This window comes from Pristiophorus japonicus, chromosome 19 (assembly GCF_044704955.1).
Source record: "Pristiophorus japonicus isolate sPriJap1 chromosome 19, sPriJap1.hap1, whole genome shotgun sequence".
Taxonomy (NCBI): domain Eukaryota; kingdom Metazoa; phylum Chordata; class Chondrichthyes; family Pristiophoridae; genus Pristiophorus; species Pristiophorus japonicus.
The window spans coordinates 82063088-82080324 of record NC_091995.1 but is presented as its reverse complement, the minus strand read 5'-3'; the positions used below and the strand labels follow the sequence as shown (position 1 = coordinate 82080324).

Sequence of the window (17237 nt, the reverse complement as noted above, 5' to 3'; positions counted from 1 at the left end):
CGTGTAGCGGCTCTAGCAGCATGCTCAATTTGGGAAGAAAGTTACCAAAATAGTTCAGGAGCCCCAGGAATGAACGCAGCTCCGTCGTGTTACGGGGTCTGGGTGCTCTCTGGATCGCTTCCGTCTTGGACACAGTAGGGCTGATCCCGTCTGCTGCTACCCTCATCCCCAGGAATTCTACCTCTGGAGCTAGGAAGACGCACTTCGCCTTTTTCAGTCGCAGACCTACCCGGTCCAGTCTGCGTAGCACCTCCTCCAGGTTGTGGAGGTGTTCTTCAGTATCGTAACCCGTAATGAGGATGTCGTCCTGAAAAACCACCGTCCCTGGAATCGACTTGAGGAGTCTTTCCATATTTCGTTGGAAGATCGCGGCGGCCGAGCGAATCCCGAACGGACATCTGTTGTACTCAAACAACCCCTTGTGTGTCGTGATGGTGGTCAGCTTCTTCGACTCACTCCTGGGTCATGTAAGCTGAGGTCAGGTCCAATTTTGAAAAAGGTTTGCCACCGGATAGCGTTGCAAAGAGGTCCTCCGCTCTCGGTAGCGGGTACTGGTCTTGGAGTGACACCCGATTGATGGTGGCCTTGTAATCGCCACATATCCTGACCGACCCATCCGCCTTGAGCACCGGCATGATCGGGCTCGCCCAGTCACTGAATTTAACTGGCGAGATGATGCCTTCCCTCAGCAGGCGGTCCAATTCGCCTTCTATCTTTTCCCGCATCACGTACGGCACCGCTCTGGCCTTGTGGTGTACTGGCCTAGCGTCCGAGTTTGTGAATCACTACCTTGGTCCCCATGAAAGTGCCGATGCCGGGTTGAAATAGTGAGTCAAATTTGTCCAGGACCTGTGAGCATGATATTCGCTCCACAGAAGAAATTGCATTGACATCGCCCCATTTCCAGTTCATGACAGCAAGCCAGCTCCTCCCCAGCAGTGCGGGACCGTCCCCCGGGACAATCCAGAGTGGCAACCTGTTCTCCGAATCTTTGTGGGTCATGACTACCGTGGCACTGCCTAGCACCGGAATGATCTCCTTTGTATATGTCCATAGCTGTGCGTCAATCGGCAATAATTTTGGCCTCCTGGCCTTGGACGCCCACAACTTGTCAAACTGTTTGATACTCATCAGGGACTGGCTGGCCCCCGTGTCTAGCTCCATTGATTCTGGGATGCCATTGAAGAGCACTTTCATCATTATCGGTGGCGTCCTGGTGTATGAACTGTATATGTGCTCCACATGAACTAGCTGAACTTCAGCTTCCAGCGATTTCCCCCAGTGTCCATTTGGCATCGTAGGGCTTACATTGGGCCCGTCCTCCTCGTATATCAACCTGGCTGCAGGCTTCCTGCATATACGCCCCAAGTGACCGCTGACGTTGCAATTTCTGCAGGTATATTGCTGATACCTGCAAGCTCTGGCTGGGTGTTTGCCTCTACACCTCCAACATGAGCCGTTGTTGGAAATAAAAGGTCCATTACCAGTCGATCGTCTCTGACTGTCTCTGTAACTGTCCTTAAATGCACCATTGAAAGGTGTTGATGGCCCCATTACTGGCCGCATTTTCCCTTGCGATGGCACGAATCGCCGTTCAGCTAGTCATTGTCTCTGTTTAATTCCCCCTTTGGGTTCGACTACATGTTCATTGCCTCTGTCTGCCTGGAGAACTGTGTGCCGCGTTAACAATGTTGACTCCCTGTCCATTTGCTGCATTTAAACCAAGATTTTTGTCAAACATCATTCTGGTCTCCTCCTCCCCGAGATAAATGTCTGGGCCATCAAAGCTACCGTTTCCAGGGTCAAGTCTTTGGTCTCAATCAGTTTCCTGAAAACCCCAGCGTGCCCGATGCCCTCAATAAAAAAGTCTCACAGCATCTCCGCTTTGCATGCATCTGGGAACTTACATAGGCTCACCAGTTGCCGGAGGTCTGCCACAAAGTCTGGAACGCTTTGCCCTTCTCGCCGCCGATGCGTGTAAAACCGGTGTCTCACCATGTGCATGCTGCTCGCCGGTTTGAAGTGTTCCCCGATCAACTTACTGAGCTCTTCAAAAGTCTTGTCCGCCGGTTTCTCTGGCACTAGACGGTCCTTCATCCGGGAGTACTTCCTGGATCCACAAACCGTCAGGAGATGAGCCCTGCGTTTGTCGGCCGAGTCCTGTCCCAGCCATTCCTTAGTGACGAAACTTTGCTGTAGTCTCTCAATAAAATTGTCCCAATCATCACCAACACAGTACCTCTCATCTGTGCTGCTAGTGGCCATGCTTGCGTGGTTTAATTCCCAGTTTCTCGTCGCCACTGATATGTCCTTACTATACAGTACAAATGCACACGAGGCCCATACTAGAGAGAAGGTCACTCTGTAATCAATAACCTTTATTTGCCAGCACTGAAGTGGAGAAGATGGGTGGAGCTTCCCCTTTTATATCTGAAAGTCCAGGTTAGGAGTGTCTCCCACAAGTTCACCACCTAATAGTCGGTGTTCTCATGGTGTACAACTTAGGTCAGTTTATACATGGATTACAATGACAGTTGAATACATGACAGAAAACAAGTGGTTGAGTTTGATTTGTAAATATGGCAAAATAAGTCTGTATCTTTTGTTATGTATAAGCATGCAACTTATATGTGATTATTTTGTTATAATTACTTCTTCATTAAGGAGGGAGAAGTATAATATATAGCTCCCTCTAGTAAACTACTGCTCCACCTAGCAGACTACTGTGATAATGCAATTGCTCATGTATAATAAGAAAAGGTCAGGTCACCTGACAAGTTCCTCCGTTGAAGTCATCTTGTAAGTGTGTGTTTGTGATGTTGTAGAGAGGATACCATGCCTTCCAGTGAGGTAGAATTTCTCAGCAGTTTGGGGAGATTGAGCCCATTCCAATTAGGTGCCATTTTTCTGACCCCACACACTCTGGTGGGGGTCAGTGCTGGAGGGGGCACTGGTGGGTAGGATCCCGGCGCTTATGCCAGGATTGCAGGCTGATTGGATCTTGAACTCTTCAATAAACATGAAGTTTCCAGGAGCAGCCAGAGATTACCTCATAAAACACTCTGACCGAATGCATAGAGTGAATCTGCCACTTTTGCCTCTTTCCTGTGCCTGGGCAGCCAAACATCGCACAGGCGCGGGAAAGAGGAAAAGGCACTCGACTATCCCACTATTCCAATCAAGCACGTTCCATAATTCTCTGAAGCAAACTCCACCATCCGCCACCATCAAGTGACTCTGAGGTCACAGTTCATCATCCGCTGCCCTTCTGCATCTGATCCCCATCCTGTATGGCTGCGGCGTTTGCATCAATTTGTATTCACCTTGCAGGTTGGGGGGGGAGGTCTTCTCAGGCCAATAGAACTCAAAGTTCTGGAGAAGAGAAGTGAAGAACAGGAAGAGCTCCATCCTGGCCAGCTTTTCTCCCGGGCACGCTCGCAGACCTAGAACATTCAATGCAACGTGCAACACGTTAATGAGTGGAGATGAAATTAGACCTCGTTCGAACCAACTCAGACTACATCGTGAGTCATGTTGCCATCAGATAGTAAAATGCTCTACAGTGGACGTTAGGCATTGCACTATTGATAGTCGCAACCGTGGCATCCGACTCGACCCTGAGCTGAGCTTCACACCCCGTATCCTCTCCATCACCAAGTCCGCCTTCTTCCACCTCCGCAACATTGCCCCTCTCCGCCTCTGTCTCAGCTCACCTGTGGCTGAAATCATCATCTGTACCTCTAGCCTCAACTATCCCAATGCTGCCCTGGTTGGCCTCCAACAGCAAAAATGAATTGCATTTATATAACGCCTTCAACGTTGCAAAACGTCCCGAGATGCTTCACAGGAGCGTTATCAGACAGAATTTGACACCGAGCTACATAAGGAGATATTAGGACAGGTGACCAAAAGCTTGATCAAAGAGGTAAGTTTTAAGAAGCGTCTTAAAGAAGGAGAGAGAGGTGAGGAGTAATGTTCCTGCTAAGGTGCACGCGGTGTGACCACGCAGTAATCTGAAAGGTCCCGCGCAAGTCACTCACTGGCTTTTACAGTGTAAATACTGCGCATGCGCAGAAATTTATAATGACCGCGCATTAAAAGCAGCAGGCCGTGCGTTACAAAGCTCAGCTTACAGTGAACATTGGCAGGGAGGCGGAGATGTAAAGGGAGGCAATTCCAGAGGGTTGGGCAGACAGCTGAATGCTTGCCAGCCAATAGTGGGGTGAAGGAAGTGGGGATGCGCTCGAGGTCAGAATTGGAGGAACGCTGAGATCTCTGGGGGTTGTGGGGCTGGAGGAGGTCACAGAGATAGGGAGGGTCGGGGTCATAGAGAGATTTCAACAGACTGTAGATCAGGGAGCACAGGGAGTGATGGGCAAACAGGACTTGGTGCGAGTTAGGACACGGGCAGCAGAGTTTTGGATGATTTCAGAGATTTCCAGAAAGAAAGGAGAAATAACGTCGGAGACCTGCAGTGAGCAGAGATCTCCTCTCCCCCCAAACCCCCACCCCCGATGTATCTTTAGGAAGAATAAAGCATGAGTTGCGTTGGATAGCACTCCTGCTTGTTGTTAGGGTGAAGATTAACTTAATGTAGAACTGGTTGTAAACATGAATCTTGGCAGCTTGAAGTGCCAACTCACCTATTGAAAAAGGAATGAATGCATCTGGTTTAAAGAATTCCCCATTTTCAGTCAGGAAATTCTTTGGATTAAACTGTTTTGGGTCCTTCCATTGTGTCTCCTCAGACAAAACTGACATCATATTTATAATAACAAACGTGCCCTGGAAAAGCAGAACAAAATTGCCGGATAGAGTTACACAATGCAATGGGTTACAGCTCACCATCTTTTACTCAGCATCATCATCATCGCTATTGATGGAAAGGCAGAAAGGCTGGAAATGGAATTTGTCCCAGTCCCAGCCTGGAGGTACAGACACTTCTTAAAATTAAAATTAAAAAGCTTATCCATCTGATGTTATCAAATGGAGCACAGGAGGGGGTGATGACGGTGGTTTTGAAAGGGGGGTTATAGTAGCTGAGGGGCAGAAACATTTACAGTATCAGTAACATGGGGGCCAGGAAGGGAAGTTGGGTGGGCAGCAGTTTAGTGGGAATGGGGCCAAGGAACCCTAGTTTGCTCAAGGGCACAAGGTAGGAAATAGATTGAAATATATGAACATAAGAACATGATCTTATTGAATGGTGGTGCAGGCTCAAAGGGCCTACTCCTGCACCTATTTTCTATGTTTCTATAAGAAATAGGAGCAGGAGTAGGCCATCTGGTCCCTCGAGCCTGATCTGCCATTCAATAAGATCATGGCTGATCTGATCTTGGCCTCAACTCCACTTCCCTGTCTGTTCCCCATAATCCTTGACTCCCTTATCTTTCAAAAATCTGTCTATCTCCACCTTAAATATATTCAATGCCCCAGCCTCCACTGCTCTCTGGGGTAAGTAAGAAATTCAGGAGAAGCATCTTTACTGGAGAGTGGTTAGAATGTGGAATCTTCCACCACAAGGTGGAGGTTTTTTTTTATTCATTCACGGGATGTGGGCGTTGCTGGCAAGGCCAGCAGTTATTGCCCATCCCTAATTGTCCTTGAGAAAGTGGTGGTGAGCCACATTCTTGAACCGCTGCAGTCCTTGTGGTGAAGGTACTCAGTGCTGACTTTGTCATAGCAGTTTGGTACAACTGAGTGGCTTGCTAGCTCATTTCAGAGGGCAATCAACCACATTGCTGTGGGTCTGGAGTCACATGCAGGCCAGACTGGATAAGGACAGCAGATTTCCTTCCCTTAAAGGGCATTAGTGAACCAGATGGGTTTTTACGACAATCCGGTTGTTTCATGGTCACCATTACGGATACTAGCTTTTTATTCCAGATTAATTTAATTAACTGAATTTAAATTCCCCAGCTGCTATGCTGGGATTCAAACTCACGTCTTTTGATCATTAGTCCAGGTCTCTGGATTATTAGTCCCGTAACATAACCACTATGCTACCTTCGTATTGCGCCTTTGGCTTAGATGAAAGGACTGAGTGCAATGTATCCAAGTTTGCTGACGATAAAAAGCTAGGTGGGAAAGTAAGCTGCGAGGAGGACTCAAAGAGCCTGTAATGGGATATATACAGGTTAAGTGAGTGGGCACTGCAGGCTAAATGGTCTGCAGTTCCCTGTTTTCTCTCTCCCTCCTTTTTTGGATATCGGGGTTAGATTTGCTACCTTCCAGTCTGTTGGGACTGTTCTAGAATTGAGGGAATTTGTAAGATCACAACCAAAGCATTCATTATCTCTGCAGCCACCTCTTTTCGAATCGTAGAATGTAAATAAGTCAGAAGAGTGAAGTGATTCATTTTCGAAGGAAGTATGAGGAGAGGCAAAGTAAAGTATAGGGTAAAATTTTAAGGGGGTGAAGTACAGAGAGAGCTAGGGTTTACATACACAAATCTTTGAAGGTGGCAGGACAAGTTGATAAGGTGGTTAGGCTTTATAAATAGAGGCATTGAATAAAAAATGTTCTTCCAAATTTGGTTAGGCTCCAGCTGGAGTATTGTGTCCAATTCTGGGCACCGCACTTTAGGAAGGATGTCAAGGCCTTGGAGAGGGTGCAGAGGAGATTTACTGGAATGGTACCAGGGATGTGGGACTTCAGTTGTGTGGAGAGACTAGAGAAGCTGGGATTGTTCTCCTTAGAGCAAAGAAGGAGAGATTTGATAGAGGCGTTCAAAATCATGAGGGCTTTTGATAGAGTAGATAGGGAGGTAGTGTTTCCAGTGGCAGAGGGGTCAGTAACCAGAGGACACAGATTTAAGGTAATTAGCAAAAGAACTGGAGGGGGAGATGAGGAGATTTTATTTTTTTATGCAGCGAGTCGTTATGATCTGAACGCGTTGCCTGAAAGGATGGTAGAAGCAGATTCAATAGTAACTTTCAAAAGGGAACTGGATAAATATTTGAAAAAGAAAAATGTGCAGAGCAATGGGGAAAGAGTGGAGGGGGAGGGGGGGGTGGGGATTGGGACTAATTGGACTGTTCTGTCTTCTCAGTTAATGTTTGACCTGAGGAACGGAAGAAGAAGTTAGCTAATGCTGTCTGTGTGTACTTTGGCCATTCATTGATAGCGGTGGCAGCTCCAAGGAGCCTATCAGTGACAGTTTGCTCAGCTAAGGGATGAACGGAGGCTCTGAGAGGGTCAGAGACAAATTGCAATTAGGGAAAATAGAAACACACTCTGATAGAAAATAAATCACCTTTTTGATTGTGTATCCCCTAAAGCTCGTGTCTTGTATTGTTGTGTGGCCTACAGCAAGAGGTACTACATTCCCAAGTCTTTGAACCTCATGAATAACAGCGTTGACGTATGGCATACTGCTTTCATCCTCCATGGACGGGGCACGGGACAAGCCGATCATCTCGTCTATCTCCTTCTGACACTTCTCTGTAAAGCAAAAGAGAAACGTCTACAAGAATAACAGTTGATGTCTCGTGCACAACCTGTCTAACCAATTGATAATTACGTGTTCGGTGTACGTTTATGATTTTGTCAAGGTCAAATCTTTGGGAAAGTTCAGATTGTTAGAGCAGAGAAGGTTAAGGGGAGACTTAATAGAGGTGTTCACAATTACGAGGGTAGATAGAGAGAAACTCTTTCCACTGGCAGAGAGGTCGGGAACCAACGGACAGAGATTGAAAATAATTAGCAAAAGAACCAGAGGAGATGAGAATTTTTTTTACACAGCGAGTTATGATGATCCGGAATACACTGCCTGAAAGACTGGTGGAAGTAGATTCAATAGTAACCTTCAAAAGGGAATTGGATAAATACTTGAAGAGAATTAATTTGCAGGGCTACGGGAAAAGAGCGGGAGAGTGGGACTCATTGGAAAGTTCTTTCAAAGAGCTGGCACTGGCACGATGGGCCGAATGGCCTCCTTCACTCACTGCCTATAAAAACATTCTGCTCATCCTCCCCCCCCCCCCCCGCCCCGCCCCTTTATGTAGTCTTTGTGTGCTCTGACATTGTCAGTGGGACATTGGACCCATTACTCATTATTTATGATCACTCTGCCCCAGAGGATCCTTTACTATGAGATTGCTAATTACCCCTGTATAAATAAAATTCTCCTCATCTCCTCTGGTTCTTTTGTCAATTATCTTCCATCTGTGTCCGCTGGTTACTGACTTCTCCGCCAGTGGAAAGAGTTTCTCTCTCTCTATTTATGTGGCTGGAAGGATCTAAACAGGGTATAGTGTAGAGGAAATGGCTGCTCCTGAAATCCTTCCAAACAGCAGTTCCAAAGCATAAAACTGAGCAACTGAGAGGACTGAGGCTCACTGAAAGGTGGAGAAAGCCTTTTTTTATTTCGCTTACTATGATGTGCAATTTAGTCGAATGGCCGCCCCCTTTAAGTCGGAGGCCTGGCTATACCTTGTATCTCTGGATAAGCCATCATGTACAGAATGCCCCATTGGAGAGTTGTTGTTGTAGTTTCGATCCCAGCTACAAAGAGATCGTTGACATTATAGAGCAGGTTCCCCTCCGTCAAACAAGAGTCAGGAGAGTTCCTTTCCTGCAAAATAAATGTTATTCTTCCGTCAAATACTGAACAGCACCAAAGTCTTCTCTCAGCCAGGGCCGGATTAAGGGCCTAATGGGCTTGGGTCAAACTCATCCAAATGGGCTTAAAGTTATGTTTGTTCTTGTTCTTTGTTCTTGTTCATTACATAGAAACATAGAAACATAGAAACATTGAAAACAAGTGCAGGAGTAGGCCATTCGAGCCTGCACCGCCATTCAATAAGATCATGGCTGATCATTCCTTCAGAACTCCTTTCCTGCTTTCTCTCCATACCTCTTGATCCCCTTAACCGTAAGGGCCATATTTAACTCCCTCTTGAATATATCCAATGAACTGGCATCAACAACTCTCTGCGGCAGGGAATTCCACAGGTCAACAACTCTCTGAGTGAAGAAGTTTCTCCTCATCTCAGTCCTAAATGGCCTACCCCTTATCCTAAGACTATGTCCCCTGGTTCTGGACTTCCCCAACATCGGGAACATTCTTCCCACATCTAACCTGTCCAGTCCCGTCAGAATCTTACATGTTTCTATGAGATCCCCTCTCATCATTCTCAACTCCAGTGAATAAAGGCCCAGTTGATCCAGTCTCTCCTCATATGTCAGTCCTGCCATCCAGGGAATCAGTCTGGTGAACCTTCGCTGCACTCCCTCAATAGCAAGAATGTCCTTCCTCAGACTAGGAGACCAAAACTGAACACAATATTCCAGGTGAGGCCTCACTAAGGCCCTGTACAACTGCAGTAAGACCTCCCTGCCCCTAGCCATGAAGGCCAACATGCCATTTGCCTTCTTTACTGCCTGCTGTACCTGTGTGCCCACTTTCAGTGACTGATGAACCATGACACCCAGGTCTCGTTGCACCTCCCTTTTTCTAGTCTGCCGCCATTCAGATAATATTCTGCCTTCGTGTTTTTGCCCCCAAAATGGATAACCTCACATTTATCCACATTATACTGCATCTGTCATGTATTTTCCCACTCACCTAATCTGTCCAAGTCACCCTGCATCCTCCTCACAGCTCACACCGCCACCGCAGTGTCATCCGCAAACTTGGAGATATTACAATCAATTCCTTAATCCAAATCATTAATGTATATTGTTATGAGCTGTGGTTCCAGCACTGAGCCCTGCGGCACCCCACTAGTAACTGCCTGCCATTCTGAAAAGGACATATATATTCCTACTCTCTGTTTCCTGTCTGTCAACCAGTTCTCTATCCACGTCAGTACATTACCCCCAATACCATGCACTTTGATTTTGTACACCAATCTCTTGTGCAGGACCTTGTCAAAAGCCTTTTGAAAGTCCAAATATACCACATCCACTGGTTCTCCCTTGTCCACACGACTAGTTACATCCTCAAAAAATTCCAGAAGATTCATCAAGCATGATTTCCCTTTCATAAATCCATGCTGACTCGGTACGATCCTGTCACTGGTTTCCAAATGGGCTGCTATTTCATCCTTAATGATTGATTCCAAAACTTTCCCCACTACTGATGTCAGGCTAACCGGTCTACAATTACCCGCTTTCTCTCTCCCTCCTTTTTTAAAAAGTGGCGTTACATTAGCTACCCTCCAGTCCATAGGAACTGATCCAGAGTCGATAGATTTTTGGAAAATGATCACCAATGCATCCACTATTTCTAGGGCCACTTCCTTAAGTACTCTGGGATGCAGAATATCAGAACCCGGGGATTTATCGGCCTTTAATCCCATCAATTTCCCATTTACATTACGTATATGATTCTGATTCTGAGTATAGAAATATCGGCCAGTATATTCAACAATGAATTCTGTATCAAGAAGGTATATGTTCTGGATCTGGTAACATTGCAATACTAGATTCCTGCAAATTTCTCTTAATAACATGCGAAATAAAACAGGCTAGTACATATTCTGTTCTGTATATCTGTACATTAGTGTATATAGGTACTTCTGTATCTAGGTACATTAGTGTATAGAGGTACTTCTGTATCTAGGTATTTTCGTGTATATAGGTACTTCTGTAAATCGGTACATCAGTTATTATAGATACTTCTATAACTAGATACATTAGTGTATATGGGTACTTTTATATTCAGGTACATCAGTGTATAAAGGTACTTCTGTATCTAGGGACATTAGTGTATATATGTACTTCTGTATCTAGGTACATTAGTGTATATAGGTACTTCTGTATCTAGGTACATTAGTGTATATAGGTACTTATGTATATAGGTACTTTAGTGAATATGGGTACTTCTGTATATCGGTAAATCAGTGTATATAGGTACTTCTGTAACTAGGTACATTAGTGTATATGGGTACTTCTGTATATCGGTACATCAGTGTATATAGGTACTTCTGTATCTAGATATATTAGTGTATATGAGTACTTCTGTATATCGGTACATCAGTGTATATTGGTACTTTTGTATATAGGTACATTAGTGTATATAGGTACTTCTGTATATCGGTACATCAATGTATAAAGGTACTTCTGTATCTAGGTACATTAGTGTATATAGGTACTTCTGTATATCGGTACATCAATGTATAAAGGTACTTCTGTATCTAGGTACATTAGTGTATATGGGTACTTCTGTATATCGGTACATCAGTGTATATGGGTACTCCTGTATCTAGGTAAAAACAAGAGAATCTATAAGAGGCCTTATATTTTTTTCCTACATTTATTAGGTGGGCCTATGTTCAATGGTGGGCCCAGGGCTGCAGCCCCATCCACCCCATGGTTAATCCACCTTCGCTGTGGGAATTTTTAGTAACACAGGCAGATGGATGGAAATCTGCCAGGGAACGATGCCCTTCCCTCCACCACCACCGCCCCCCTCCCCCCACACCCCTGCCACCCCCCCCCCCCCCCCACCCGTCACCATTTACCTGCGGAGGTCTCGGCAGCAGAAGTTGAGGGAGCAAAATAGGGTACAGGCGGTGAAGCCTCATCGTTCGCAGTCCCTTCATCCTCCACCCCTATCCCACTACTGTAAAGACAGCTTGTGCTGGTTTTCCCACCTACCAGTAACTGGGCTGTGGCTGCGGTTTCATAAGAACATAAGAATTAGGAACAGGAGTAGGCCATCTAGCCCCTCGGGCCTGCTCTGCCATTCAACAAGATCATGGCTGATCTGGCCGTGGACTCAGCTCCACTTACCCACCCGTCCCCATAACCCTTAATTCCCTTATTGGTTAAAAATCTATCTATCTGTGATTTGAATACATTCAATGAGCTAGCCTCAACTGCTTCCTTGGGCAGAGAATTTCACAGATTCACAACCCTCTGGGAGAAGAAATTCCTTCTCAACTCGGTTTTAAATTGGCTCCCCCGTATTTTGAGGCTGTGCCCCCTAGTTCTAGTCTCCCCGACCAGTGGAAACAACCTCTCTGCCTCTATCTTGTATATCCCTTTCATTATTTTAAATGTTTCTATAAGATCACCCCTCATCCTTCTGAACTCCAATGAGTAAAGACCCAGTCTACTCAATCTATCATCATAAGGTAACCCCCTCATCTCCGGAATCAGCCTAATGAATCGTCTCTGTACCCTCTCCAAAGCTAGTATATCCTTCCTTAAGTAAGGTGACCAAAACTGCACGCAGTACTCCAGGTGCGGCCTCACCAATATCCTATACAGTTGTAGCAGGACCTCCCTGCTTTTGTACTCCATCGCTCTCGCAATGAAGACCAACATTCCATTCGCCTTCTGCACCTGCAAACTAACTTTTTGGGATTCATGCACAAGGACCCCCAGGTCCCTCTGCACAGCAGCATGTTGTAATTTCTCCCCATTCAAATAATATTCCGTTTTACTGGGTTTTTTTCCAAGGTGGATGACCTCACATTTTCCGACATTGTATTCCATCTGCCAAACCTTAGCCCATTCGCTTAACCTATCTAAATCTCTTTGCAGCCTCTCTGTGTCCTCTACACAACCCGCTTTCCCACTAATCTTTGTGTCATCTGCAAATTTTGTTACACTACACTCTGTCCCCTCTTCCAGGTCATCAATGTATATTGTAAACAGTTGTGGTCCCAGCACCGATCCCTGTGGCACACCACTAACCACCGATTTCCAACCCAAAAAGGACCCATTTATCCCGACTCTCTGCTTTCTGTTAGCCAGCCAATTCTCGATCCATACTAATACATTTCCTCTGACTCCGCGTACCTTTATCTTCTGCAGTAACCTTTTGTGTGGCACCTTATCGAATGCCTTTTGGAAATCTAAATACACCACATCCATCGGTACACCTCTATCCACCATGCTCGTTATATCCTCAAAGAATTCCAGTAAATTAGTTAAACATGATTTCCCCTTCATGAATTCATGTTGCGTCTGCTTGATTGCACTATTCCTATCTAGATGTCCCGCTATTCCTTCCTTAATGATAGCTTCAGCATTTTCCCCACTACAGATGTTAAACTAACCGGCCTATAGTTTTGTCTGCCCCCTTTTTTAAACAGAGGCGTTATATTAGCTGCTTTCCAATCCGCTGGTACCTCCCCAAAGTCCAGAGAATTTTGGTAGATTATAACGAATGCATCTGCTATAACTTCCGCCATCTCTTTTAATACCCTGGGATGCATTTCATCAGGACCAGGGGATTTGTCTACCTTGAGTCCCATTAGCCTGTCCAGCACTACCCCACCTAGTGATAGTGATTGTCTCAAGGTCCTCCCTTCCCACATTCCCGTGACCAGCAATTTTTGGCATGGTTTTTGTGTCTTCCACTGTGAAGACTGAAGCAAAAAAATTGTTTAAGGTCTCAGCCATTTCCACATTTCCCATTATTAAATCCCCCTTCTCATCTTCTAAGGGACCAACATTTACTTTAGTCACTCTTTTCCGTTTTATATATCTGTAAAAGCTTTTACTATCTGTTTTTATGTTTTGCGCAAGTTTACCTTCGTAATCTATCTTTCCTTTCTTTATTGCTTTCTTAGTCATTCTTTGCTGTCGTTTAAAATTTTCCCAATCTTCGAGTTTCCCACTAACCTTGGCCACCTTTACACATTGGTTTTTAATTTGATACTCTCTTTTGTTTCCTTGGTTATCCACGGCTGGTTATCTCTTCTCTTACCGCCCTTCTTTTTCACTGGAATATATTTTTGTTGAGCACTATGAAAGAACTCCTTAAAAGTCCTCCACTGTTCCTCAATTGTGCCACTGTTTAGTCTGTGTTTCCAGTTTACTTTAGCCAACTCTGCCCTCATCCCACTGTAGTCCCCTTTGTTTAAGCATAGTACGCTCGTTTGAGACACTACTTCCTCACCCTCAATCTGTATTACAAATTCAAACATACTGTGATCACTCATTCCGAGAGGATCTTTTACTTGGAGATCGTTTATTATTCCTATCTCATTACACAGGACCAGATCTAAGATCGCTTGCTCCCTTGTAGGTTCTATAACATACTGTTCTAAGAAACAATCCCGTATGCATTCTATGAATTCCTCCTCAAGGCTACCCCATGCGATTTGATTTGACCAATCGATATGTAGGTTAAAATCCCCCATGATTACTGCCGTTCCTTTTTCACATGCCTCCATTATTCCCTTGATTATTGCCCGTCCCACCATGAAGTTATTATTTGGGGGCCTATAAACTACGCCCACCAGTGACTTTTTCCCCTTACTATCTCTAATCTCCACCCACAATGATTCAATATTTTGTTCATTAGAGCCAATATCATCTCTCACAACTGCCCTGATATCTTCCTTTATTAACAGAGCTACCCCACCTCCTTTCCCTTCTTGTCTATCTTTCCGAATTGTCAGATACCCCTGTATGTTTAATTCCCAGTCTTGGCCACCCTGCAACCACGTTTCTGTAATGGCCACCACATCATACCCATTTGTAATGATTTGTGCCGTCAACTCATTTACTTTATTTCGAATGCTGCATGCATTTAGGTAGAGTGTTTTAATACTAGTTTTTAAACCATGATTTTTAGCTTTGACCCCTCCTGCAGCCCCTTTATATTCATACATATTGTCCCTTACTATCACCTTGTGGTTTACACTTACCCCAGTGCTACTCTGCTCTGTCGCCTCCTGCCTTTTGCATTCTTTCTTGGGGTCCTGTTCATCTGAGCTCTCACCCACTCTAACTAGCTCAGAGCCCTCTCCTGGGTTCCGAATACTCCTTGCATTGAGGCACCGAGCTTTCAGGCTTGCCTTTTTATTACACTTTGACCCTTTAGAATTTTGCTGTACAGTGGCCCTTTTTGTTTTTTGCCTTGGGTTTCTCTGCCCTCCACTTTTACTCATCTCCTTTCTGTCTTTTGCTTCTGTCTCCATTTTGTTTCCCTCTGTCTCCCTGCATTGGTTCCCATCCCCCTGCCATATTAGTTTAACTCCTCCCCAACAGTACTAGCAAACACTCCCCCTCGGACATTGGTTCCGGTTCACTGAGGACACCACATGAGTAACTGAAGGGAAATAAGCATTTCATGGCCATTGGTCTAATCTGGGCTCAAACAAGGCTTTCGCAGACGAAAGGTCAAGGAACAAAGCTCAAGCCGATTGCAAAATACAGACCCACCAACAAAATGAAAGTAAGCGCTGCACTCACCTTTTCCATTTTCAGTAAATATGCATCAATGAAATCCCGGATCTCTTCACCATTCAAAGTGTCTTTGTGCTGGTTAATGAAATCCTGAAGTATGGCTTCAATTACGGCCTGGTTTTCAACTATCCTCCGAACAGGCCCTGGGAAATAGCGAATGAAGGGAGCTATGGAATACACCTAGCAAAAAGCACAAGAGGGTCATCATGTATGATTTTGGTTCTCCAATACAGTGAGTGACAAGGCTTAGAAACTTCAGTTTATGAAATAGATTGAAAGAAAGAAAGAACTTGCCTCTTATGACCTCAGGACATCCCAAAGTGCTTTAAAGCTAATAGGAACCATCTACAAGATGCACTTCAGCAACTCGCCAAGGCTTCTTCGGCAGTACCTCCCAAATCCACGACCTCTACCATCTAGGAGGACAAGGGCAGCAGGCGCACGGGAACACCACCCCTTGCAAGTTCCCCTCCCAGTCACATACCATCCTGACTTGGAAATATATCGGCCGTTCCTTCATCGTCGCTGGGTCAAAATCCTGGAACTCCCTCCCTAACAGCACTGTGGAAGTACCTTCACCACACGGACTGCGGCAGTTCAAGAAGGCGGCTCACCACCACCTTCTCAAGGGCAACTAGGCATGGGCAATAAATGCTGGCCTTGACAGTGACACCCACATCCCATGAACAAATAAAAAAATTGGAGCAGGAAAGGCCCATTTAGACCCTCGAGACGGTTCCATCATTCAATTAGATTATGGCTGATCTGTGACCTAATGCCATATGTTTTTGGTATTGGAATGAAATACTTTTGAAGTGTGATCACATTGTAATGTGGGAAAAGTTGCATTTAATTTGCACACAGCTAGCTCCCACAAACAGCAATGTGATAATGGACAGATCCTCTGTTATAGTGGTGTTCTTTGAGAGATAACTATTGGCCGGGACACCGACCCTGCTCTTCTTCGCAATAGTGCCGTGGGACCTTTTACATCCACCTGAAAGAGCAGACGGGGCCTCGGTTTAACGTCTCATTCGAAAGATGGCACCTCCGACAATGCAGCGTTCCCTCAGCACTGCAGTAGAAGTGCCAGCCTAGACTTTATGCTTAAGTCTCTGGAGTGAGACTTGAACCTACGACCTTCTGACTCAGAGGCGAGAGTGCTACCACCTCCGGCAGATGTAACTAAGTGCAAGACACACTTTAACAGGAGAAAAGATTGGGTGTGGAGTCGAGCCAAATCACAACATAACTATGTGCACAGACCAGTGATGTACTTATAAGCCTCTGCCAACACTGTTCTGCAGCCAGCTCCGAGGAAGCTTGTGATAGGTGCCAAGCACCATCCTTTTACCAAGTCCTGCGAAATCTTCCAAAGATTGGCATCTTGTACTGTGAGGAGTCGCATTAGCAAATTATCACCACACTACACAGTGGCACACACCACTGGAATCTTCTGTGAGTAAGACCCATCAGGGTATTCAATCACATCCTTCCAAAATATCAACCCAACCATCTTCCATTGCAGCAGGTATTGTTTCTAAAGTAACTGTTGGTCCCCATCACCCCTTCTTGACAATCCATTCCAGTTATTGCACACCCTCTCCGTGAAGAAATATTTCCTGTTGTGTCCTAAAGACACTTTCACAAGCTTGAAGATAAATCCTGTTGTTGTGGTGTACATATTGGTCATGGTCTACAGCTCATGATCGATAGGGCTGTAGTAATACCCGCCCTTCTTTATGTCTCAGAAACATGGACCATGTACAGCAAACACCCCAAATCGCTGGAGAAATACCACAAACGATGTCTCCGCATGATCCTACAAATCCTCTGGGAGGGCAGACACACCAACGTTAGCGTCATCGACCAGGTCAAAATCCCCAGCATTTGAAGCACTGACCACATTTGATCAGCTCCGTTGGACAGACCACACAATTCGCATGCCAGATACGAGACTCCCAAAGCAAGCGCTCTACTCGGAACTCCTTCACGGCAAACAAGCCAAAGGTGGGCAGCGGAAACGTAACAAGACCACCCTCAAAGCCATCCCTGATAAAGTGCAACATCCCCACTGACACCTG

At 45.4% G+C, this 17237-nt stretch overlaps 1 pseudogene; it reads right to left on the bottom strand.

The window, feature by feature from the left end:
* Positions 1–3243: 3243 nt before the first annotated feature.
* The window catches only part of LOC139230276 (cytochrome P450 2J2-like), a 42866-nt pseudogene continuing 28872 nt past the window's right edge, over positions 3244–17237 (bottom strand).